Source organism: Paralichthys olivaceus, chromosome 2 (assembly GCF_024713975.1).
Source record: "Paralichthys olivaceus isolate ysfri-2021 chromosome 2, ASM2471397v2, whole genome shotgun sequence".
NCBI classification, from domain to species: domain Eukaryota; kingdom Metazoa; phylum Chordata; class Actinopteri; order Pleuronectiformes; family Paralichthyidae; genus Paralichthys; species Paralichthys olivaceus.
Window position 1 is genome coordinate 7,921,184 of NC_091094.1, and position 25,728 is coordinate 7,946,911.

Below are 25,728 nucleotides of genomic sequence, written 5' to 3' on the forward strand. Positions count from 1 at the left end.
TGTTTTGTTCTGTCAGAATATATAAAAATGAATAAACTATATTTTATGTTATGGATGAATACACAGTGCTCATGAATTTATGCCAAAATCCTGAGGCTGTAGGTGAAGAGTCCATTTGAGAGTTTACACACCTCTTTTACGCAAGCACACAAACACACACACACACTCACTCTCTCTCTTTCCCCCGACCCCCCCTCTCCCTTGTAGGTTCCCTCCATCACCACCAGGGGCTTTCCACTCCGCGCCGTGCCGAGTACGCGGCATGGTTTGGCCGTCCCCTCTCCCTCATGCGTTCCTGTCTGAACGGAGCCTCCAGACGCGCAGCGCGGTGGCAGACGAGGCGCACGGAGCGTCCGTCCTTGTGATTTCCATCACACGGAGGATCCTATACATTTCATCCGGGTAGAAGCGGCAACTTGAGTACGCGTCCCCGCGTCCCCTCAGCAACTTGTCACGCCTGAGGCGTCTGTTCCCCTCGCTGAATAAGAAAGGTAAGACTTTGGAGGGGGTGTTTTAATTTAAGGAGAAAGTTGCACCGTGCAGCGGCGTGGCCTCAGAGCATGCAACTCCACCGGACGTGCACACTGCCCGGCGAAACAGCTCCGTGGGGACTTCAGTGTGCAGAGCATTAGAGGAAAATTGCATGAATGCACACAGGGATTTTTGTGCGCTAGTATTGTGCGTGCGTGTAAGTGCATGATGAGACAGAATGCTTTTGCTTTTACCGAATCCTCCTCATCCTCACCTCATGGCACCACCACCGAACTTGTTGCCACTTGTGCCAAAATTAACAGCAGGTTGGTGGATGATACGCGTTGTTCCGCAGTCGTGATCACGTTAAACCGTTTAGTTGCATCTTGAAGTATCATATTGATCACACACACACACGCGCACACACACTGTGGCTGCACGTTTATCAAAGCGTCATATCATTTTTACTGTTGCAACATTTCAGTCAGATATCCTCTGTGTGGTTGTGCAGCACGTGTGCGCACGCATGTCTTTGTACATTTAAACAAATGTTATATGACCAAGAGTAGAAATGTGTGTAAATATGTATATAGTTTGTGTAATATTAGCAGCGCCTACTCTCCTAAATGGAATTACCAGGGTGTAAAGTGATTGAACGCATCTCCTGCACAGTGGGATGCGTCTGCGAGGACTGCGGCCACTTGATGCGCTAGCAGGATGCATTTGGAAGTTGGATGTGTGCCACTTTGCTCTGAAGCCACGCTGCTGAATGACTGAATGCAGACTTAAGAGCACACTGCCATCAGAACTGTTTCATATCTGGGAACAATACCATACTGGATTCCGTGTATATCCGGCTTAGTGATGATAATCCTTCACAGATTCAGTAGTTGTAGATTAAAAAAAAACGTTTAAAGTGTCATTAGAGAGAATGTGTGGTGCAAATAACCGTCGTTTCTTTTTAATTATGTCGATCTCTGCTGAGAAGGTATTCACATTAACACAGATTACTGTAGGTTTTAGTCACATACATTTAATATTCGAATCATTTTTTAATCTAATAGATATTCACAGATCAAATGAGCATCCACGGATATTTCTAGTCTGTTTGTTCAAAACGTTTTGCTGGACAAGATCCAAATTATGTATTTCAGCAGTTACTGTTTCTTTGCCTATTGCTTCTCCCTCACAACCTTTTTCATTGTGCTTTGTTGCCAATAATTTCTCTTTCCAAATTATTTGTAGATGTGACATTTAGATTTACTTAAATACCATCTGGCATTTGTGTGGCTCATGAAACAATCATTGACGAGACAAAGAAACAATTGCTCCTGGTTTTATTATAGATGAAGCTCCATTGTGCTGTGATTTTATTTTCCCGTATATAACCTCAAAGACACATGCACTGTCACACGTATATCACAGCTACAAGATTTATCAAATTCTATCCATTCCAACGTAATATTTGTTTTGTTGGGAGGCAGACTCTTCATCTCTGTGGAATCCAGATGAAATACAACCTACTCCCAACAGGACGACTTGTGTGTGTGTTTGTGTGTGTGTGTGTGCCGGCTTCATATTAACAGAATATGATTTGTGACCGGGGGGTTACAGTACTTTAAGCTTGGATATTACCGAGTGACCTTGGCTGAGGTTAGAAATGCTCAAGTTTACTCCTGTAGGATGTGTGATCTTGTAGATCGAGTGTATTGGCGTGTCCATGCACGTGTCTGACTATATCGGAGGTGTGTGTGTGTGTGTGTGTGTGTGTGTGTGTGTGTGTGTGTGTGTGTGTGTGTGGCTGAGACTGCTGGAATGCCTCAGTTTACGATTTATCCTGAGCTAATTGGTGTTTGGGAAAGTGAGAGAAATGCCTCTTGTCCCAATAGCCAATCAATGACTTTAATTTTCCAATTAGATGCGGATCTGTACAGGAATCGGTCAAAGAGGCAGGACCTCTGGGTGAGGGCGGTGACCTTTATTGACCCTGGGTTTAGAAAATTGATTTTGCAGGTTGCAGGTTGAACATTGGTCGGTGTAGAGATCAGCAAAACTTGGAGGGCAGAATTAATTTAAAGTCTCCCATATAATTAATTGTTCTTGTCTTTGTGCAATAAATGTGGTAATGATAAGTCATACTTTTTTGTGGTAACTAGCATTCAGTCATTATTTAAACATAAATCATGTTGCGATCAAGACGTATGCTGGGCTACAAATTTACCACATCTACCATTGGTTGTCTGTTATTATATTTTATTCATGTCCAATTACTTCTTTATTTACCAAACCCATCTTTTGTCTGCTTTCCTACCATAACACTGCACTCCATTGTATTGTGGATTATGTTACAAGGCTTTATAGCCATGTCAGCTGAGATACACATATGTGCACATATAGCTGCAATAGAATAGAATATATAAAATATAAAACTTTTCTCTCTGCAAGGAGGAAAAAAATACTGTCCATTACAGACATGTTTCTGCTTTGTATCCTGGACTGCTCATTTATTCAGCTGGTGGTCTAACCAGCGTGTACATTACAAGGGCCATGTAGCAGTAACCCAGATGGCAGAATGGGCTGATTGTGATTTATGTACCAAAAGTGAATGCATTACTGTGGGCTTCTGGAGTCAGTGCCAATTCCAGGCAGGCATTTTCACACATTTTCAACAAACATACACACACACACACACACACACACACACACACACACACACACACACACACACAGCCCTGCAAACCATGGATGCACAAAGAATTGTAGCTGCATATAAAACTTTAATACTGATGAATTTACAAAATAGGGATATTACCTAGTGATTTAAAATAAATTTAAAAACAGTAAATAATGAACATAATTTAATCTATGAGGTTCACTGTTGTTTAATGTATTTAAAGGTTCAGTTTGTAATATTTAGGTGAAAGGGATCTATTGTCAGAAATTTTATATAAAATAATCCTTGTGATGTTTTCACTACTGTGTTTAATCTAAATTGTAAAAATTGCTGTTGTCTGTACTCTAATGAGCCTTTTATATTTACATCCGGAGCATGTCCTCTCTATCGGAGGCCACCATGGTTTTTACAGCAGCCCAAACTGGACATACCCAACACTGCAACACTGCCACCTCACCACTAGAGGTCCCTAAATTCTACACACTGAACCTTTAAGAGCAATTTAGACACATTCTTCAATAACCAAATCAGAATTGAAATGCCAGTAAAATGTTTGGCCCTTGTGTGCAACATCCATTATAAACATTTCACATTACTGTATAAAAACCGACAGTTACTTTGTGTGGTTATATGTCAGTTTACGCTCACACAGCCTGTATACATCCTTATTTTCAGACTCAGAATCAGGGTTTATTGTCAACTAAGTTAAAAAGGAAATTTCTGTGCTGTGTTTTGTGCAAGCATAAATATAGATAAAATAAAGATATTATCTGTATCTTCTAGATCAAACCATCTGCCAAACCACACTGGTTTTGTGAGACCTCGCCCGCCCTACCTCTCACCTCGCTGCAGCTGGGGGTATCAAGTGATTAATTGATTTAATCTAATTAATATCATGCTTTGGAATTAATCTAAATCAATCACATATATAATTTGTAAGTTATGTGATGCTGTGGTTTAGGCTTCATGCTGTCTGTCCAGCAGCAGCACATGTGCACCTCATGACATTCCTTTCACCCCAGTATCTCAGCTGTGAAACTGCGTGAGATGTTCCTGTTGGAAAGGTTTTTGTCTGAGGCTGGAACTGAAAGATCTATTTTCTTAAATGAATCAAAAGTTTTTCCAACAAGATAGAGGTAGGGAAGATGAGATCCTATGAAGAATGGTTTTAATCCCTTTTGGGGTCGGGGGGCATCGTAGAGTGTGATTAATCAGTGTTTACTTTTTTTGACACATTATTTACTGTGATTAATTAATCAAAATTAATGTGTTATTTTGACAACCCTGTTCCTAACATCCAGGCGTGCAGGGAGGAGGAGGTCAGTGTCTGCAATAGATGATCGACGTTGCACATTAATAAAATGTGATAGTTCAACTAATGAGTATTATCAGTTTTTAATCATTTCACAGAAAAATCAGGCACATCCCCAGTACAAAGAGTAAAAGCTGTATCTCTCGTCTCTGATTTTTGCCCTTTGTCTCTCTTTTTTACTCAAACACACACACACACATTTGTACTTCTGTCTTAGAGAGGACACTAATTGGCATAATGCATTCCTTAGCCCTTTACCCTAACCTTAACCATCACTACAACATACCTCACCCTAACCTAAACCTAAAACTAAGTCTTAACCCTCAAACAGTCCAATAAAGGTCAGAAACTGAAGACTGGCCGAAATGTCCTCACTTCCCCAAAATGTCTTCACTCCATAGGTTTTAGGCTTAAAATGGTCCTCACAAAGATATGTGTACAAGAGCACACACACGCACACACACACACACACACACACACACACACACACACACACACCTCCTGAAAAATCGTTTAGATGAAGCAGTCCTCTGTTGTGAGACATTGATTACCGTTTACCAAGCTGGAGCATAAACATGGTGTGAACGGAGAGATGGCTTGGATAGACAGAGAGATAGAGAATGAGGGAGAGAAAGAGAAATGGAGAGAGAGAAAGAGGCTGACAGATGGCAGTAGTGTGGCAATAAAGATGACAGATACAGGGGTAAACCAGAGGATCTTTATGGCCAACAGAGGGGAGCGATTAGGCCAACTAACTGATCTGGACCCGTGGTTAGGTGCCTGGTTCATCCTCAGCAAACTTAGTACACACATACACATACTCTCCCTCTCTCACACACACATTTTCACTGTCACACTCCTCACTCCTGCTGTCTTGTCGCCGGTCAGGGACGGTCAGCCCTTAGCCACTTCATTACCCCCTCTGGGCAGGGACTGCATCAAGCACTCCTAAGCTCTGTGATGGAGTCGCCAGGTGGGAGGAGACAGAGGAGCTCAGGGCTGTGGACAGACTCCATGGTTGATTTTCCAGTCCTGTTTGCACCTGATTTCAAGGAGAAGGTTGCAGGCAACACTTTGATCAAACAATTTTCAAACACTGTGGCTTTTTCTGAGGAAACTCTACCAGTTTTTGTGATGCTTTTACTTGTGATGAAACAGGCTACGAATACAGAGCTCTTTTTGTCATTGTTGCAGCTGTGCTGGAAATTAAACGGCTGTGAGGCTGAGTTGGAAGGTAGCGAGCAACTGTCCTGGGAGAAGCAGTTTTACACACATCATCATGGTTGTAGGTTATCAACAGTAATTCAAGTTAAAAGGCAGCAGCTCTAAATTTTACAAATTAACATTATACCTGTTCAATTTATTAAATTTAAATAAATCTGTCAAAGAGAATTGGAAAAAATAATAAGTTGTGGTTTACAAAGGGATATAGAACCATAGTCTAGAAATAAATATGGAAAAAATGTCTCCACTTCCTCCCACTACCCAGAAATGAAGTCAAAACATCCTGGATAAGAAACCTGTCATCTTGCACCAATAACATTATTTGGAGTAAAAGATTAATTAAAAGAAAATGAACACCAGGACATTATTATAGTTTGCCCCATGTCCCATCCTTTGACATGGAGCAGGTGGGGGTTTTGAAATATACTGCAGCCAACCAAATATACCCGTAGTATAGATCATCTAGGATTCACTTTGGAAGAGCTGTCATATTTTCCATCTTTATATACAGTCTATGAACTAATGTAGAGGTGCTAGTTGGAATAGTTAGCTAGGTGAGCTGTTTCACTCGTCTTCCTTAAGCTGATCCTGCTCATCTTAATTCACTAGTTTAAATACAAAAACATAAAATAACTAAATAGGTTTGCAGTCATTTTACACTGTGTCAAAAAAAACCACAGTGTAAACATCCATAATAAGAGTCATGTCATTGTCCCATTATTTTTTGGTTAATTTAGACAGTTCAGTCATGTCGACACCACAAATGCCCACCATATTATTTTATGTTCATCTGCTGCTCACATGAGTGCTTTGATGATGATATATTTACATTTGAAAGCATATCAAAGGTTTGTCCTATTTTTTCGGCCAAATAACTGCATCACACAGATAGATTCACATTTTTAAATGTTTTAGGCACCACGATGCTGTAATTCCCAATGCAACAAAAACAACAAAGTACTAATAGCAAGAGGAGAACATGGACAATAACAAGCTGCAGACAGCTGTTGGGTTCATCTGGCCTTGTGATGCAGTGAAACTGGTTGATGTGTAATCAGCATCAGCCATGCCATTTGAAGCCAAATGAGTGATATCGAATGGAGAGTTCAAACAAAATCTGAATTCATGCATTCAAATATACAGTAAATGAAAAAATCAAAGGACAGTCAGTGATCTGTAGAAGAGACCTTTCAGCAAACTAATGTAATTGCCAAGATATGGAAATATATTTAAAGCATGAAATTGAAATAGAAAAAAAGAAATGCTATCTAGGTTAACAGCATACAAACATAACATGTTTTTAGTCTGGACATTTATTCTTGACAATATCAAAGGCATTGTGATTGTAGTTGCCTTTATTATTAGCATGGCAACATATGAATGAACATTAATGATACTCTGATCGTCGTTGATAGCTGAAGAAGAATATTTCATGCTCAGTTCTCCTATTCTGCTGTTTTTTGTTTGTTCCACTGTCTTTCTACATAATGTGCATGAATTCCTGGAGGCGTCTCTGCTGATGGGACCCAGGTAGTCAGTCTGCCTTCTGTAGCTAGTCTGCTGGTCTTGGTTTGTGCCTCCTGCACTGGAGTGGGAAGAACAACTGACTTGTAAACAGGCAGTTCTTCACCTGGATGTCACGGTTCACAAAGATTCTTCCTCGGAGTTTGGAGTAACCCCACTGGCAGAGCTTATGCGGTGGTGTATTTCTGCATCAGTGTCGGCTTTTGGAGGGATGAAGGCTGCCAAGGTAGGGAAAGTCATCCACATTTTTGAAGCTGAAATATTTGATGTGCACTGAGACACACAAACACAGTGAATCACAGCACACATACTTTACACGCTCACGCACACATGTACACACACACAGACATGTGCACTGCTACAAAGGGATTTTTTTCTGTACACGAGGAGATTGAAATGAACAAAGGATTAGAGGTGATGGAAAAAATAATAAGTTATTATCATATTGTTTTGTTTGCTCTTCTCAAATTTATGCATGCGACCCAGTGTGAGATGATGCTTTGGGGTCATTTTAATAAGTAAACACTCTACATTCAGTTGTAGTTAATTTCATTCTCCGCTCGGCGAGTGACTGTAATGCCAGTAAATATGAGTTTCATTCTGTTTGACAGGGGAAGCTCGTGTTTTTTCAGCTCTTGTCTCATCTCCGATTATCTACTGGCAGTAGAAGGTGACATTTTTCCAGACTGAAGATGCTCATTGACAACGAGTGTCCCTGAAATGAGATTTATGATGGGCTGTCTGCTTCAAAGACTCGCAGAGTGATTCAGGTACAGCCATGAAAGAAAGAGAAAATCTCTCTATCGTTTAGTTAGTTTCTATACCATGAAATGCTGGATTATTAAAACAAGCCTTTCTAATGACTTAATCTTTTTCTGTACGGTAAAAATTAAACAATTGTCAGGAGATAAAGTGGCAGACGTGAATTCCAGATATTTTACCTTTGTGATGAAAAATAAACTTTGTATTTTTTTTTTTGTGAGTAAATTAGGTATTTTCTGTAGTTTTAAAACTGTGTTTGGATATATAATGTGTCACAACAGAGCAGCACTGTGGCTCAGTAGTTACAACTGGTGCTTAGAGCAACAGCACTCATTGGTTTCCTGCAGCTGTCCCAGTTACCTGCTACAGTAGAGCAAGTGAGTGTCTATCTATGTAAGTCCATCTGTGAACTGGCAACTTGTCAAGCTTATTTTCCTTCCTGCCTCCTGCTCAATCTATGCTGGGACAGGTTCCAGCACCGTGTGACCCAAAGCAGGATTAAGTGAATAAGACAATGGATTGCATGACGAGACATCAATAAATAATTTGTGTATTGTCAGAATCCCCCCTTAAAGCCTTTCATTGAATGTCCAGCAATGAAATCTAGCAACAGACAGTTGGCGATAGGGAAATACAGGCTTTGGCTACTTTTCTTTGTCTTGGTCTTGCTCTTTCTCATTCTGGTCTCTCTCTGGTGGGATTTTTATCTTGTGGCTGGTGAATTGCTCTATGACTTTCGGTGTGTAACACGGAACTGATCAGTAATATTTACTCAGCATCTTTTGTCAAAAAGCACAGTATCTCATAACTGTAATAGGTAGCAAATAAAATAAGATTCATAGGTGAAGTTAAAGGAGACATATGCTTTTTCATTTTCTCTTTCCTCTAGTGTGTATTGAAGTTTTTTTTATACTGTCGATGCCCGACATTCGTCTAATGCATGCGAGCCTACCCCCTAACAAAGCCAGGCAAAGCAAGTACGGAGGCAGAATTATCCTATATGCGCTAGAAGTGGTTGCCCAATCAGAGCAGAGGGTGCCAGCTGGCCAATCAGAGCAGACTGGGCTTTACGAGTGTTTCAGACAGAGCCTGAAAAGAGGAGCTGCAGCAATATGTATGACAAAAGTGTTTCTGAACATTAGACTGTTGTAATGTAAAACTTTTCAAGTAATTAAAATTCCGAACCTGAATGAGTATAATATGGTTCCTCTAAGTGTTAAAGGGACTATTTTATTGTGTCAGTTACAGTATTTACGTTTATTTCCCCAAGCAAAGTGTCTTGTTTTACAGACTGTTTTGCAGTCAAACATATTTTCTCCTTTCTGCTTTACAGCTTTAGGTCATCAGCAGCACTGGTAACAAATAACCTTTGCATAGTGTTGAAGTCTAACTCTTCACTGTTGTAATTTATAGCATTTACCCTGCATCTGAACTGACGGAGAACAGCAGGTGTGTGGGTAAATGGCAGCTTGGAGAAATGTGTCTCCAGTCTGCAGACAGAGTAATAACTCTTATTACTGCCCTTTTAGGGACTCCTTGGGACTGGAACTAAGTTGTTTTCCAATGTGATGCTGTTGGCACGTTGCAGGGGAATAATGGAAAAGACATCCTTAAATAATTGTGTTTAAAGTGATATTGAGCTGTTGCAGTGAATGTCTGTCCGGCATTAGAAAATAACCCCCATAAAGTATAATGTTATACAAAAATGACAGGTTTGATTGTGCAGTGAAATTTTCCTCTGTGGGGAAGGGTCGGATGATAGTTTAGATATGAGTGCATTACGATGTTTTTTTTATTTTATAAAATACTGCTTCATGCTCTTTCCTCTTACTGCCACCCACTAGCACACAAACAAACACCAAAAAGGATCCAAATTTTAAAGTTTTTATGTGTTTGCTGAATTATGTATTGAGAACACACTCTCGGGGATAGTTGTACAGTCTTACTAATGGTATTAGCTTTTGCTGGGTAAAGCATGTTTACTCACGCTCAAAAAAGGAAAACACACACACACACACACATAGTGTCTGAGCATGCACACAGATACACACTGAGACATCATACACATTTAGAGTAATACAACTTGCCTCCATGCTGAAAGATTCAAAAGTTTCTTATCCCTTGTGAAAACATTTCGTACTTGGGTAAGAATTTGAAGCTCAAACATGCACTGGCCAGCTAGTTTCAACTCTAAACTTTCTTTGCTTCAAACAAATACGATTTACTGCCTTTAAGAGGCATAAACACGCAAGGAAATCTCAAAGGTCGTCAATATAATGCCTTTGAAAAAAAAAGTGAATAATTATTTATTGACCTCTGCTGTTACCCCTCAGGCTTCTCTATGATGATACCCACATACAGTGACACCAGCCTGCTTGAGTGATCACCTTACATCACAGATTATGGTCAGGCATCAATCTATCGACCCGTCTGTCCTGGACAACTGAGCCTTCAGCTCGACAACCCAGACAAATCTCTCCTAATGCTTTAGCTCATTTTTCTTTTCAATAGGAAAAACATAATCTCCACAATAACCTCCTAATGGAACATAATTTTACAGTAAGCCCCAGACATGGACCCACAAGGGTATAATAATCTGTATTGTTAGGAAGTCATGAAACTTTAAAATAATCCTCATGGCTCCCTGGAAGCAGACAATAAGAAACTTGCTTAAGATTCAAGCATCACTTATTCAGCGGTATCTCAGTGGTCTAAGTGTTCTGTGTATGCCTGGTGTCTAGAGAGACTCTTAAAATCAGCACAAAACAGGCTGGCTGAAGTGTCACAGAAATTATATTGAATTAATGGAAAATGATGCGTGATATGGAAAATTCTGTTTCATTTAGGTCCGTTTTTGGGCATTAAGCCTCTTTCATTGATGGGACAGAGAGTGGGAGACATGCAGCAAAGTGCCAGGTCGTGAACAAACCGGCGGCAGCTCCAGGATGTCTCAAGCCTCCGTACATGAGGAACCCTTGAGGACAAACTTTCACCAACAGCATTTGAAATGTTGATTTTTTTCTTCTTAGATCATACACTGATCAGCCACATTAAAACCAGATACCTAGTTTAAATGTGGCTGATCAGTGTGAGAAGACCTTTTTCTCCTGGCTCATTGTCTCCCGTCTGTCTTTGAGTTCTTTCTCTCATCCTTTTCTCGTACTCTCTAAATCACTCTCCATTTCGTCTCAGACTTGCTTTGTAAATGTTCTGCTGTGGTGCATCTCTCCACTCTTTGTGCACTTTCCAGTGACTCATGAGTTAGAACATCAGGATGAGTTTCATAAAGCCGCGCAGCCTCTTTCTTTCTGCGTGACATTTGCATATTCTCTCCATGTGAATGCCCTAATGATTCCTGGGTTTTGCTCCAGCACCACAAACCCTGGACAGTGTAACCTCTTCAGAAAATGGATGGACACAGGATGCCTCTGCTTCTTTCTCTCTGTTCTTTTGGTTTCCTGCAACAACATGCAACATTTCCAACAGCCTCAGCTCTGCTGAGCCTGGACCATCATTTGTCTGCTTAATGACCACTGAGGTGCCATGTTGAGTCATAGTGATGACATATCAACGTTTATTCCTCTGTCCAATTTAGACCCTGGCGAGAGCGTGTGGCCCATAATTTCTTCTTCCATTCAACCACTGCAGGTCGCCTCCTTTTTCTTACTTTCCAAACTAAAAACATTGAAATTCACATCTGCTTAATTAATATGTGTATATGCTCTCAGGAAAAATTAAACTCTTTAAAATGATCATTGGTCTAGAACTGTAACTATAGCAACCAATTTAGAATCTCAGTAACTGTACAAGTGCTTCTCATTAAAAAATCTGGAAACCAAGCTAAAACTATGTCTGAGGAAGGTTGAAATATGGCTAGAGTCTGTATTTTTAGCATTATTCAGGGTGCAACCACACATATTAGTCATATGGTACCATTATCTATTATTTTACAGACACTGACATACTGTGTCAGTGTCCCAATCCATAGATGCAAAAGATAATGTGCCCTGCTGTAATTTATTACTTGTCTTTTTTTAAACTTGTTATTTATGTTCGAACTTATCAAATTATGACGTTGTCTAGTGTCTACAGTGAAAAACATCTGGAAGCAAACTGCCATCCCATCTTTTTTCTGCCTGATATTTATCGGGAAGTATGTAAGAGGGCAACATAAACCAGCAATAACCCATTAAACTAATGTATCAATTAAACCAACATTTTTTTTGTTCATTGAAAAAATAAAGGAGGAGGAGAAGGGTTCACATGAGAAAAATGGAGCATGTGTGTTTTTGTGTGGGTTTGTTAAACGGTTTAATTTATTCCTAATCTCCCCTATTAAAGCTTGTTTTACAACTTCCTGCTGTATTCAAAAACTATGCTAAGCAGCCAAATTTCAATGGAAGAACATTTCAAATCCTAGTGTAGCTATAAAACTGGAGCAGCTCAATCCTTTTACAACAGATCTATTTTTACAAACCTGCAAATAAGGGAAATACTGCTAGAGGACAGTTGAAAAATTAAGATAATAAAGATTAAATTGTGTGGTTGCAGGTTGACTACTCTGTGTAACTTTGCAACTTTAAACCTGTTGAAAAATGAAATACTTAAGAAAATCCTGAAGACGATGTGACAGTCAAGGTCAAAGTCACCCAAACTGTGTAACAGCACTTTGATTCGTCAAAGCTATAAAAACAAACAGGTGTTACAGACAAAAAAAAAACAATATCAGTATCAGATTGGATCATGTACTGCATGACAGCCTCAAGGGTATGTCCTTTCCCAGATTTGCAATTCTGCAAAACCCTTAAATCTCTCAGGGGCTCAGCCAACAAAGTTTGTAAGGTTACAAAGCAGATCTGCCAAGATGGTTCGGAAAGTTCCCTCTCCAGTGGGCTGAGGCTCTTTTCACAGAGAAATGTTGACTAGACTCTAAAACATAGATAAGTTGGGCTTTTAGATGAAGATTCACTGGAGTGGGATTTTGAAATATCTTTGAACAGCTGCCGTGGTTGTGTCATTTTGAGCAGGGATGTATTCCCTCATAACACAGTCTCAGTAGTCTTTAGTGCTCCATATACAGCGCTTGGCATTTCAGTCTGTTTATATAAGGTGATTTGGAGGCACCAGAAAAATAAAATAAACTGTAAAGTAATAATAATGCTAATAATGACGATGATGATGGTAATACTAATATTAATAATAAGTGTAATAACAACAATGTAACAATGTAATATTAATACAATACTACTAATGATGATGATGATAATAACAATAATGATGATTATAATACTAATATTAATAACAAGAGTGATAATAATGTAACAATAATAATCATAATAATGATAATATGATGATAACAACAAATATAATAATAATAATGATAATAATAATAATTAACAAGTGTGTGTGTATTGGACTCTTGGTTAGAGGTCCAGTTGGCAGACGCAATCTCACCACTGTGGCTCCTGCAAACCTGGCAGTTAAATCTTAATTGCAGAGCAGCAGTACAATCTGCAGTCCTGTGCACAGTGCGTGCATCTGTATTGCAACATGAGTGCTCATTTAACAGAAGTTTAGAAGACCGGGCTGTCATCTGAGTAAGCAAGTACATATGCCTCTGACAGCACCAGTGATTATGACTGCACCAGCTTAATTCACTGAACATCCAACGAGGAATTACAAGCTTCACCGGGTTATGTAGTGCAAGTGTCTGTGTGTGTTTTTATGTATTGTTTACACATTGCTGAATTTGCGCTACTCACATCATCTGTCTCAGAGAATTTATCATATGAAAATGTCACATCTGTTTTTAATAGTGCACAGCTGCATGCACACATATCAGTAATCCGGGGACACGCTGGGATTTGTACTGATAATACATATCTTTGCTAAGATTAAACCGCTACGTGTGCATGTGGCGGTGTGTGTTGTGTGTGTACCCATGTGTGCACACTGGAGTTACTACAGTTCTGAGCCTGTGCCTCCTCTTTGTTTCTGCGGCATAATGGGCTTTGTAAGATAAAACCCAAGAGACATAACAATACTTCTGAGCTCGGGGATTGCGAAGCCGTCCCAGTTCGCAGCGTCGCTTTGGCTCCGAGCTTCAGCTATGATTGGAAAACCAGCGAAACCTGGATTTACCAGCAAATGATATTAATCGCCGCTCTGGTCCTCTTCACTTCATCATCTCCTCTTCTTTCAATCACTTTGCTCTCAGTTTCTAAGCTTTTTACTCTGTACCTCACAAACCACTCCTACAATGAAACTCAGTGTCAAAATAGGTTTGTCCTCTGAAATGCTTTTCTTTATAGCATCAGAATAAGATGCCATACATTTTACACATCATTGTTGTGAAGGTAAAGTACATCAATACTTACGTTGCCAGCAAATATCCACACATTAACAAAGAAATACAATTCTGTCAAATTATTACTTTGATACAAACCACCAAAAATAAGCACAGTATAAAAATCCAGATATAATGCTGCTGTAAATTGTTGTTTAGTATAATTTTTGTGAACTTGCTAAAACTACCAGCTATTAGGCTAACTTATGAATTATGTTAACGACACGAAAAAAATACTTAAAGGAACAAAACTCAGTGTTTACTTTTGGAGAATCTTTATCACAGATTGTCTGAAAAAAGTTTTTATTTATCAGCTTCAGTTCCTCTTGTCAGGAAGCCCGTTGAGTAATCGGCCACCAGCTAGACAGCAGTTGGCTGCAGCCATCAACCAGCTGTTAGCTCAGCTCAGTCAAAGAGAAATCAAAGACAGCAGTCAGTGCCAACATGAATAAGAGAGCAGTCTACCACTGATTACGTTCTCTGACCCAATGCTGTGTTTGTTTGAGTAGTGTCAAAATAACCATTGTTATATGGTTGATGAAAATAGCTATGGTGATTGTGGTGGTGGCTCATGGACTATAACTACAGCAAGACTGCTTGATATACAGTATGCCTACTCTCATATCCTACCATTACTGGAAATAACTCTATTTCAATTGTCATTGCTGCTCCCCCAACTTTTCAGACAATTTCTTATGTATAAATACTTTGTTGAAACCATTGTTTCCAATCAATATTGTAAATATTGTCATTTTGTTGATGTGTTCAGTTATTCTAGGCTCCGCTGCTAACAAGATATCAGAAGGATATCACAATATTGTTTTTAAGGTGGAGCTAGAAGAATATGTAAAAATGACAACCTGAACAACCGACAACCTCAAGGTCCGATATTTATTTTGCAGAAATGATGTAGATGTGGAGGTGCAAACACAGTGGAACATTTCATGTCCTTTATTCGGCCATTTCAGTTATTGTTGATGGCGTGCATATTCTAAAGAGTGCTGTTGAACTTTGTTGGGGGGGCGGGGGACAAAATTTAAATAACAAGCATAGGCAAATCATTTTGTTTGGGCCTGTGTTGAAACACATTATCATAAAACTATTTCATAATTAGTGCACTCTTTGCAATGATGTTTTGTTTGAAATAAGGCAATGCTGACTTTATATTGCAAAATTACATCACAAAGAATTGCTGCTATTTCAGGGAAGAAAATTACACTAACTCCACATGACTCTTCATACAACATTTTCTCATGAGAGTACATATAAAGACTTGTCATTTATAACAAATACATTTTAGAAATCAGAGTGAATTCACCTCAAACAACTAGAGGTATAAATGATTGTGACAGTGGCATGTATCAGGCTCCAGGGGGAATTGCTTTGATATGGGAGACGTTGCTCCCTAGAAGACGTGGGAATAGATAGCATAATTCTTTTTGGTGAGGGATGCACTGTTTATTAGAGATATATCAAGTGAGATGGGGTATTGTACTGAACCTCTGAAGTACCTGTGTTTATTTATTGCCCAGGGTTGATGGCTGTAGAAGGCCTGTAATAGAACTGATAAAGCTGACAATTATGCCTGGAGCTCTTTTAGCCGGTATTGATAAGGACATTTGGCCCTAAAGCATAAACTGTCTGGGCTTCATTTCTCACGACAGGTCATAGTTTAGCTTCGGCCACAATCTCACGGCAGCTAATTTTACACCTCGCGAGTCACTTTCTCAGCCAGTCAGTTTGTTTATCCAGCCAGTTGGGATATTGTAGCGGCAGGAAAGGAAGGTGAGATTACAATCCAGCCCTCCAGTCCATTAGCTGCTGAGTTTGTGGTTACATCTTTGTGAGTCAATTCTAACAATAATTCAGCGGTACAGACTGTCCAGCAATCTCCCTCAGAATCCACCGTCCTATTGCGGCTCATTGTCCAGCGTTGTCACAGTTTTGCTTAGAGTCACTTCTGTCAAGTTTACAAAGACTGCCATCCAGGAGAAAAATAAAATAACTGTTATTCTGCCTCACCAATCTCAGGGCTGAAAAAAACCCTCTCTAGCTTTTCCAATTTAAACATAAATCTTCCATTCGACACCTGAAAGACTGTAAACAAACAGTCGAGGTGGCGGCGGCCATTTTCAACCTGTCCGTCAAAACCTCTCTTAACATGTAACGTTGATGTCGAAAGTGATATACTATCAATGAGGCGGTTATTAGCAAACCACTGTGAATGGATGCTGCGACTCGCTGATCTGTTTTAATTTCTTCTGTGTTTATAGGAGCAGAGATAACCCGTCCCCTGATGAATCTCCTCATATGCTCCTGAGCTCCTCGAACATCTGATCATGATTCAACCTAGCATTCGACTTTCCATCTGTAAGTACTTCAATAGAAAGCAGATGAACACACTAAGTTGTCATATGTGATTGAGGAAATGCTCTCAGATACCAGTTCCTTCATATGTTGTTATATCATGTGTGATTTTATGTCTTTCATGCTTTTGGCTCCTCTTCAACCTTGTGCACTGTATCACCAGCTATAAAATGCTTATAGTTGGGTAATTTAACATGGGATTCCCTGACATTTTGTCTACCAGGGCTTTTGCCCTCCTAGAAAAACCTGTTTTTTGTCTCAACACTCGAAACGTTGAATTAGAAATGATACCCCTTCTTGAGTCAGCTGAATTCAAAATTGCATTGGCCACCTACTCACACTTACATGGACTTCAAAGAGCGGATTTGTTTGAATGGTTCCCAAGCTGAAAACTCTCAAGTGAAGAGACATCATTTTTGCTTATTATCCCCCATACTCTTCCATTGCACTGTTACTGGTGGGGATGGGATTTGACAGACAGGTTCCAGCAATATGAGTCTTTGCCCTCCTACCTGCATACTTATGAGGGATTATGTGGCATTGCAGGCTCGGTATAAAGTCTCAGTAATGGATTCTCGGCTCTGTCAAGTGTTTGTGCCTGAGTTTGTTTATACGTCTTCTTAAGAGAAAAGACAAAAAAACAATGAAACACTGTGCATGTGTGTGTCTGAGTGCGTGTGTGCACCTGGGTCTTTGTGTTGTCTGAGAGGTTCTGGTGTCCACAGTCACTGGGTTGTCAGTGTGAATGAGAGCTGTGCATGCACCTGTCACAGTCCTTTGAATATGCTCACCATCTCTAGTCGGACAGAACCCCAGAGTTACTTGGGGTCATTTTGTTTGTCTGTAGTGGAAATTATGGACTGATCACACTTCAGACAGGCTCTTTTTGAGTGCGTGTGTGTGTGTGTGTGTGAGTGAGTGTGTGTTTGCATTGGACTGGGCATCCCAATGAATCTATTTTCTGTCAGACATGTCTGACCTTCTATCGTAACAGTGAGGGTGCACACACTTGATTGAACTGGAGTCAGGCGCATATCAAAGAGAATAATAAGTCACATTGAAATGATGTGGTTAAAATCATCTCACGATTTGGGAAATTAGAATTATAGATTTCTGTCTCCCTGTTTTGCAGCTATGGGGGAAAAGGGAGTTATATAGCAGCTGTGTGATGGAGAAACTGTCCCCGGCTGGTTCGTTCTAGTCGTGTTTCAGCATATAAGAGTTAAAGGTGGCACACGGGAAAAAGGGAGACAGGGAGTTGAAGGTGAAATGACAAAGTGAAGTCTGCAGTTAACGTCACCTGCAGGCTGCTATAGCTCTGGCAGATCAGTGGAAGACAGTTTCAAACCGCCACAGTAAACATCCCTGTCTATGACAAGATCGATGGTGTTGATTCTGAGGATAATCCGTCGGGAAAGTTTGGATCTTTGAGGAAGTGTTGTTGTAGAATAATGTCAGTCAATAAGTATGTGGTGCATTTTACTTGACTGTGTTTCAAGAACACTGGAATCTGCCTGATTGTCTTGCAGTGCTGTTGTAGATATATCTTTAGAAATTGTAGAAATGCAGTGTTCCTATTTTATTATCAACCTCACACAGAGTGAAACAAGCTTTATAATACTATGTTTTAGTTATATGCTTCCTCTCTTAAAACACAAAGTTTGTGCTCTGGGCTGATATGTTGCACATACTCCAGATGGCTGCTATAATAACACTGGTAGCATGGAAATATGCTTTGAACACTCATTGTATTGTAAAAGGAGATGCACCATCTGAGGAAATTTCATAGATTTTCTGTTAGATGTAAAAGTGCAATCATGTGCACATTGGCAGACGGAGGTAAAGCATGACAAATTCTAAAAGTTTCTTACTTATAATTCAAACACGGATGCTTCAAGATGGAGCTGCTTAAGTTGTTTTTTATCACACCTCAGGGAAGAAAGAAAAAAACAGAGGAAACGTGCTGCGAACAAAAGGACCGAAAGCAGCTGTCATTCTTTCTTTCCTGCAGAGGTATCAACACTCTATATGTGTGGAGGAAACTGTCACATCAGCATAAATCATAACATTTAAACAATAGCATGACAATTCAGCGTCCTCACAAATTTGTTTAGGAAATTGCACAACTTTGAGGAAAAGAAAAAGATTATGTAAACAAGGAGTTTTGAAGCCTGAGGCGGGACTTTGAGTTTCATGACCTGGATAACCGTGAAGCTGGAAGTCTTCACATCCTTCATGTAACCACTTTTTTTCAAGCGAGTCTGCTTCAAAAAGCTTGAAAATTCACTTTGTAAATAAACACACCAACTGTTCTGGTGGTTTTTGTTTGAAGCCTGGAATCCAGATGTTTACCCAAAGAGAGAGGAAAAGTTTCTTTTTGCCTCCTTCAATGAAACCATGTGTCTAATGGTCTTCACACAGATCCATTTTGACATTTTATTGATAAATGCAAACATATAACTAAAATCCATATATCGGGAGCCATTATGTGCACCCCATTAACAACCTCTCTTTCACATTTCCTGTTTCTTGTTCTCTGGCAGTGAGAGCCTTTATCAAACATTGGTTGTTAATGAGACATTGACTATTCCAGTCACAGTGGGAGTGAGGGGAGGGGGCAGCTGGGAGTCCCAGGGGGACTCAGACCCGTGGCAGATCCATTATTCATAGTTCACCATGGGCTTGTAGCGAACACTGACACCCGACCTGCCTAAATCAAACAGGGCCAGTGAGTTTAATGCCCCCTGGGAAATGTGAGGCTCAGGTAAATGGGAGGGGGTGGGGAGAGGAGGGGTGCAGTGAGGGTTATAGTGAGGGTCAGATCAGAAAGAAGGGAGCGAGGGGTGAGAGGAAGAGAGAGAATGGTCCCTCTTCTTACTCCACTGGCTCTTGCTTGAAAGCTGTCAACACAGTAGCTGCTTTATCAGTCTCCCTTGCTTACGCTGTCTTTCTTTCTAGCGATCTCTTTTTTCCCTGGTAAGTTGTAAACATGAACATCACATGTCTAATACATGTGTTTCTTAGTGTATCATATTGCACAACAACCTCTGAAACATTTAATGGGCAGATCCAGTACATTCACATGAACTTGATCTGGTTTTAAATTAGCCCTTTATATCCTCCATTTTCAAGTCTGAATCAGAGCTCTCAATGTCAGACCTGGAGAGGAACAGAAGTCTATGAATAATACAAACCAATAAGATGCTTGAAGGCTACAATACTGTATGAACATAGTTGGCAAAGAGTTTGCCGTGACTACACAGATGCATCAAAAAAAGCCCTGAGAGTGGATGTTAAGATGCTGTAAGGGAAATCAGGAACCCTCACTGGTGCCCTCTCTTTGCCATTGCTATGCAGGAGGTTTAGCAGTACAGCTCCATTCAGCCCGAGCCCAAAGGTGACACTGTATTGAAGCCAAGCACTAAATACCCAACAAGGGACTGATTGCTTTGCACAAACCAACATTAGGAATGAAATAGATAAAATCTAAAATCATAGAAAACCTGAGAAAACCTTCACGGCTCATGAAGAGAACAGAACGTGTCTGACTTTCTTTGTACCTATATCTCATATATCAAGGGGTTCCATGGCTTCAGGAAACAAAAGCAAACTAACTCATAGGCGGTCGTCTTTGAGTCAGTTCCCTGCTCTTCTTGTTACTGAGCTGGAAAAAAAACATTGCCAGCAAATGCCTTTAAGATAAATTCTCCCCCGATATCATCTGCCTCAATGTAACAGGTCATTACCACCTTGTTTGTCCATGTCTGCTTTTCCTTGAGTAATTGTATAAAATCAGTGAAAAGTATAACAGTGGTGCAACTGCATTAATATTCCAACATTTATTCTGCTTTAGATCTAACGAATCTAACAAATACAGAGACCGATTTACTGTCTTCGTACATGATGCACAACTCATTTTCCAGAGACAAGGAGCCCCTGAGGTCTCTTGTAATTACCCACAGAGATGCAGAGTCCTTGGGTTGCGTGTTTATCTCCTTTAACTCAACACATCCCATGGGCAGCCTCTTCCTGTTCTCTCTGAAATCTCCTCAGTAGAAGTGCAGCATTCTCTGTGCTCTTGCAACATCGCTAATCTAAGTCAAATTTCCTGTATTTGCTAATTAGATAATCTTTAGCTTGTTTCCACAATAATTGACATGGCAATCAATAGTAAAAACACATGGTGCTGTAGATGCAGTGTGTTCGCATTAAGTTAGCAGTTACCTGTGACATTCAGAATCATTTAGTGAATGAAATGTATGTTAGGGGTTAGGTTTAAAATCTCAAAGGCACAGGAGATCCTCTCTCCCACAGAAAAATGCTCCTGAAACGACTGAAATGTGTCGTCAGTACTCCTGCTGACACTTTTGTGTTATCATTACGTCACAGTATCCCAGATAGCCATTTTTCATAATACATACCTTGCAGCTACATTGGTATGCCCAGGAGCTTATCAGTCAGAGGCTGAAAAAAGGAGCTACAGCAATGGACAATATGAGGAAAGTAATAAACTGAATTAAAAGGATGAACTCGAATGTCTCCTTTAAAATGTATTATTATTATTATTATTAAGTTTGTAACAGTCAATGCTTTGCATTCACCAGCAGTAAGGACTTGATTCTTCCAGTGAACTTGTCCTTTTTTGTCCGTTCTGTCTTGGCAAATGTGTGAGCTTTTTAGCATACACTCTCTGAGACATTTTCTTGGGAAGATCGCCAGAGGCACTCAATGTTTCATCAATTCTGCAGTGTCACCTCATTGAGCTTGTCACTGCATTAGCTATGTTGCTTCTAATAAATATGCTTTATTGAACATGCTGCAGTTTACAAAGTTTCAACAAGACACAGCCAAAAAAAAGTGCCTTTAATCTAAACTTTTCTCTAGGTGTTGACAGGCTCTCTATGCACACATGCTGCCGACACTGCAACACAAAATGCAGAGCAAAAACAAATGTAAAAGCAATCAGTGCATCAATAAAGGTTGAAAGAAACGTGGCTCTTTTTCTAGCAGATTCGGATAAAGTTTGATATGGAAGGTTCACAATTCAAACTGTGAAATTGCCTTGATGAGGGAGGAATTATCTTACGGAGAAGCAGGGAAAGTAATTTTGGAGCAATTCTAGCTTTGTTGATGAGAGGTCAATGTGCAGACGGACAGAACAAGGCAGAAAGGATTGCAGTGGTGGTGGCCAGGTGCTCAAATCACTGCTTTGGCCAAGCGTTATGAGTCATAAAGGAATGCATTTTTTTGTTTATTTATCTCCCCTTGCTCTGCCTCTTTCATTCCATAGCCAAGCTTTAGATTAGTACATTTGACAAACCACTGAGTAAGAGAGGGCATTGATAGCTACTCAAAGCAGAGGGCTATCATTGGGACCCTTGTGAGAAAATTACGCATCTTCAGACCTGCAAGGCGATATGCAGTGATAACAGAACCCTCCAACACAGTGCTTTCTAAACCCTCTCTTGGCTGAGCCTGAAAAGAAATAGGCGGGAGAGACTTGGACTTGAACCGGTGAAACAAAGCAGGGAAGGCAAAGAGGGGGTCTGTTCCCTGAAAGCAAGGGTTTAGGCTTCTGTTTCTGAAACAGCTTGTCTATAAAGGCCTAATCACCAAATGACATGATGATTGAGTTTACAGTAGCAGACTGACAAAGGAACAGTACTCCAATTATTTAAAATCACCATGGGTGTGAAATAATTTGCAAACACATCTTAGTGTGTTTCAGTGTGTTTCTGCCTGCATGTGTGTTCACTGGTTTTGCATCCATCTGACTTCAAAATATAAGCACTTGCCTTATTCTCATGTGGTTAATTTGCATTAACTTGAGAGTGGTTTTGCTGTGTGATGTTATTCTCCACAATTGCTCTCGACAAATGACCACAAAAACACTGCAGTGTTTACTGGTGTCTAAACACATAGTGTGTTTTGACAACTGCGTAACCCTCGGCACACAGTGTTTTCAAGTGGCAGACTCAAGGTGAAAAGAACACATATTTAGTTCCAGCCTTTGAGCAAAAATAATGATCCCAATAATTTAAATAAAAATATTTCCAGATGCATGACATATTCAAGGGAATGGTGTGCAAACATTTAGCTAATTATCTCTCACACAACTAAGAACAAAACTAAACAAAACACTGTCCCTCTTCCTTTACCCTGTAAATTTTTAAAGAGGCTTGTGAGTTCCTCATTTTAAGAGATTATTGCAATTTTGCTTGAAATGTGCAGTGACCTTTTTATTAATGCAACTGCTTGGATTTTTATAAATGCCTCTGTTGAATATTGCAGGCTCAGCTTCGCTGTGGCAAATACTAGCAACCAAGGTTTTTCTCAAAAATGCAATTATCAGTTATTTACATAGTTAATATTTACCCAGTTTGATTCCAGAGGATTCAGTGACTCAATCCCAACTGAGATGCTGTTTGTTCCTCTTCATTAGTATTAAAAAATAATAAATGCATTGTCAATAAACACACCCATGTTTGTTATGCTGTCAGCATCTTTTCAAAAACATCCTATGCAGGTCAAACTAATATACAAACAGACATGTATAATAGATCATAATTTGTACCTTGTTATGTCCCTCTCATTATTTGTATGATTGCTTGTGATTTTAACCTATGGTATTTTTAATATTGTTATTTTAATCTTTGTATTAACGTAAAATATTTCTGGATTATTCATTAGATGTCAGGTGATGATGATGCTATCCACAGCTGGATTAAGATGCAACTTGCTCAAGTAAATCATCACCTTTGCTGGTCCCAGAAATAGTTTGCATATAATTCATATTACACGTGACAGTAACCCCAAAAATTTGATAGTTGGTCAGTGTTTTCTACATCAGCTGTTTCATTGCAGACCAGAGATTAAACCCTGCAGATTTGTACCATTGTCCTTCAGTGTTTTTTTTTTATATTTTGTTCTTTATCCGTATATATCCGTATATACGACTTAGGAAAAATGTTACTTAGTCCAGTTCTAGCAGCTTTTTAATGGCAACAAGGTTCCTTCAAAAAATGTCTCCCTCATAAGATTTAATTTTAGCTTAGCTTGTACCTCACTCACTACAAAACAGCTCTTTTTCATCGCTGCATGCATGTCCACACAAACTAGGCTCACCGACTTTAGTGTTTCTCTATTTGTCTTGGAAAGCACTGTGATGCTTCACCCTATCACCCTGATGATGACCTGACAGGAATGCAGCCAAAACCTGTATCTGGACATGTCACTGTATTCTGAATTATCACAGAAAAAATCTTTTGCTGTCATGAGATTTGATTTTTTATGGATTTTAAATGGCCTCATAGGAGAGCAGATGTTGCCCCTCTCTACTTTAAAGGTCCAGTGTGTAAAATTTAGGTGAAAGGGAACTATTGGCAGAAATGTAATAGAGAGTAAAATAATCCTCATGATGTTTTCACTAGTTCGTTTCATCAAAATTGTAAGAATTGTAGTTTTCTTTACCCCAGAAAAGGCCCTTTACATTTAAATACTTTATATTTACATCAACACCATGTTTTTTACATTAGTCCAGACTGGACAAACTAAACGCCTTTTGAGTTTTATGACAATTAAAGGTTACCACAGGTTCTTTTTCACGTTTGGAAGGAGAGGGTGAAGTGAGGGGTGTTCAGCTGCAACATGCAATTTCAACACTAAATTCTAAACACTGTACCTTTAAAACAACCACCCACACAAAATAAATAATTTAACCCAATTTACTTTTTTTATAAGTGCTAACAATTTAAAGTAAACTTTATGAATTGTATGTTTTACGTTGAACAACACAAAAGTAAGTATATTACTTATATTATGTTATGTAATCAACAGGAATTAAGTGTAAGCCAGTCAGTCCAGTTAGATTCTGCAGCACATCATGATTGACCAACACCAATGTTCCCTGCCAACACCGTGAGTAGTGTGTCCTTTATGCAGCCAAGTGAGTGTGAAGGTTGATGTTCACGCTGTCAGAATATCTCAGACAAAGCTTTTTAGTAACTTGACCACAGTAGGCCTATTACTCTAATATAGTACGCTTCCATATAGAGGAAATAAGTAGGGTTTGTAGCCGACACAACCTCCTGCTGGCTGGACCTCAAAGAAGTGGCAATGACACATTGTGTCTTTGCACTTTATGCATTGTCTACCCACAATATACCACAGGTTTCAATAAAAGCCCTTCTAAGAGCACATTGAGTCCTGGCTGCGATTGCTCAAAGCTAAAGAGCTCCACCATCAGCACATATAGTAAATAGTAAATGGACTGCATTCGTTTTTCTAGTCTTATCGACTCGTCACATTCACCCATTTGCACACGCATTCATATAGCGGTAATACACACTGTCACCCATAATTCACATACTGGTGGAAGAACTTTCAGGGGCAATTAGCAGGCTCAGTGCCCAAGGACTGGAGGAGACAGGGATTGAACTATCGACCTTTTGGCAGATCAATTCCACCTGTATCTCACCTGGAACTTCTTCCCCAGGTTTTCTGCTGCATCTCAGACTTTATAGCAAACAAAACATCTCACAAATTGAATTCATAATTGGTTGCATAGTGACTAATAACATGACCCCCAGTGTTAAGTATTCACTAAACACCATTTAATTATAGCAACACAATTCCCATAAATAATATCTGTCCTAACATAACCTCAAATAGAGTCCCACTATGGTGACTATCAATTACAGCGATAATTACGCTGGGCTAAAACAAAAGTGCAAAGGTAGATGAAGATATTGGGACATAGGGGAGTTGCGTTTCTTAATGGATCCTCTAAACTGCTCCTGTAAAAGATAAAGACCATTTTGTGAGACATTGAAAGTGCTGGACTGTAAATAACATTGAGGTTAATGTATGAACACATGAGCTCACACACGCACAAATACTCAATTACTGTGTATAGAGTGTGTGGCTGTCTGTGTGTCTTAGTGTGTGTGTGTGTGAGCATATAGAAAGATGAAACATTTGAAGGTTCATTTCGATGGCTTTAGGCTGTTGACAAAGGTTTTTCCTATTGTGTGGAAAAAAATCCCACAT

The 25,728-nt window shown here is 39.6% G+C and overlaps 1 protein-coding gene and 1 long non-coding RNA gene across 4 annotated transcripts in view; both read left to right on the forward strand.

Moving 5' to 3' along the window:
* The first annotated feature begins 243 nt into the window (after nucleotides 1–243).
* LOC109635418 (cadherin-22) overlaps nucleotides 244–25,728 on the forward strand; it is a 138,742-nt gene continuing 113,257 nt past the window's right edge. For 2 of the 3 annotated variants that reach the window (XM_069533971.1, XM_069533985.1), the window contains exons 1-2: nucleotides 244–491; nucleotides 16,587–16,683. The gene's annotated coding sequence lies outside the window, so the exon portion shown is untranslated. The remainder of the gene's footprint in view (nucleotides 492–16,586; nucleotides 16,684–25,728) is intronic. The other variant, XM_020096568.2, reaches the window with a different exon arrangement.
* Nucleotides 6,873–8,068, forward strand: LOC138406021 (uncharacterized). The gene is made up of 2 exons (XR_011239685.1): nucleotides 6,873–7,431; nucleotides 7,817–8,068. It is a non-coding gene; the product is annotated as an uncharacterized lncRNA (long non-coding RNA).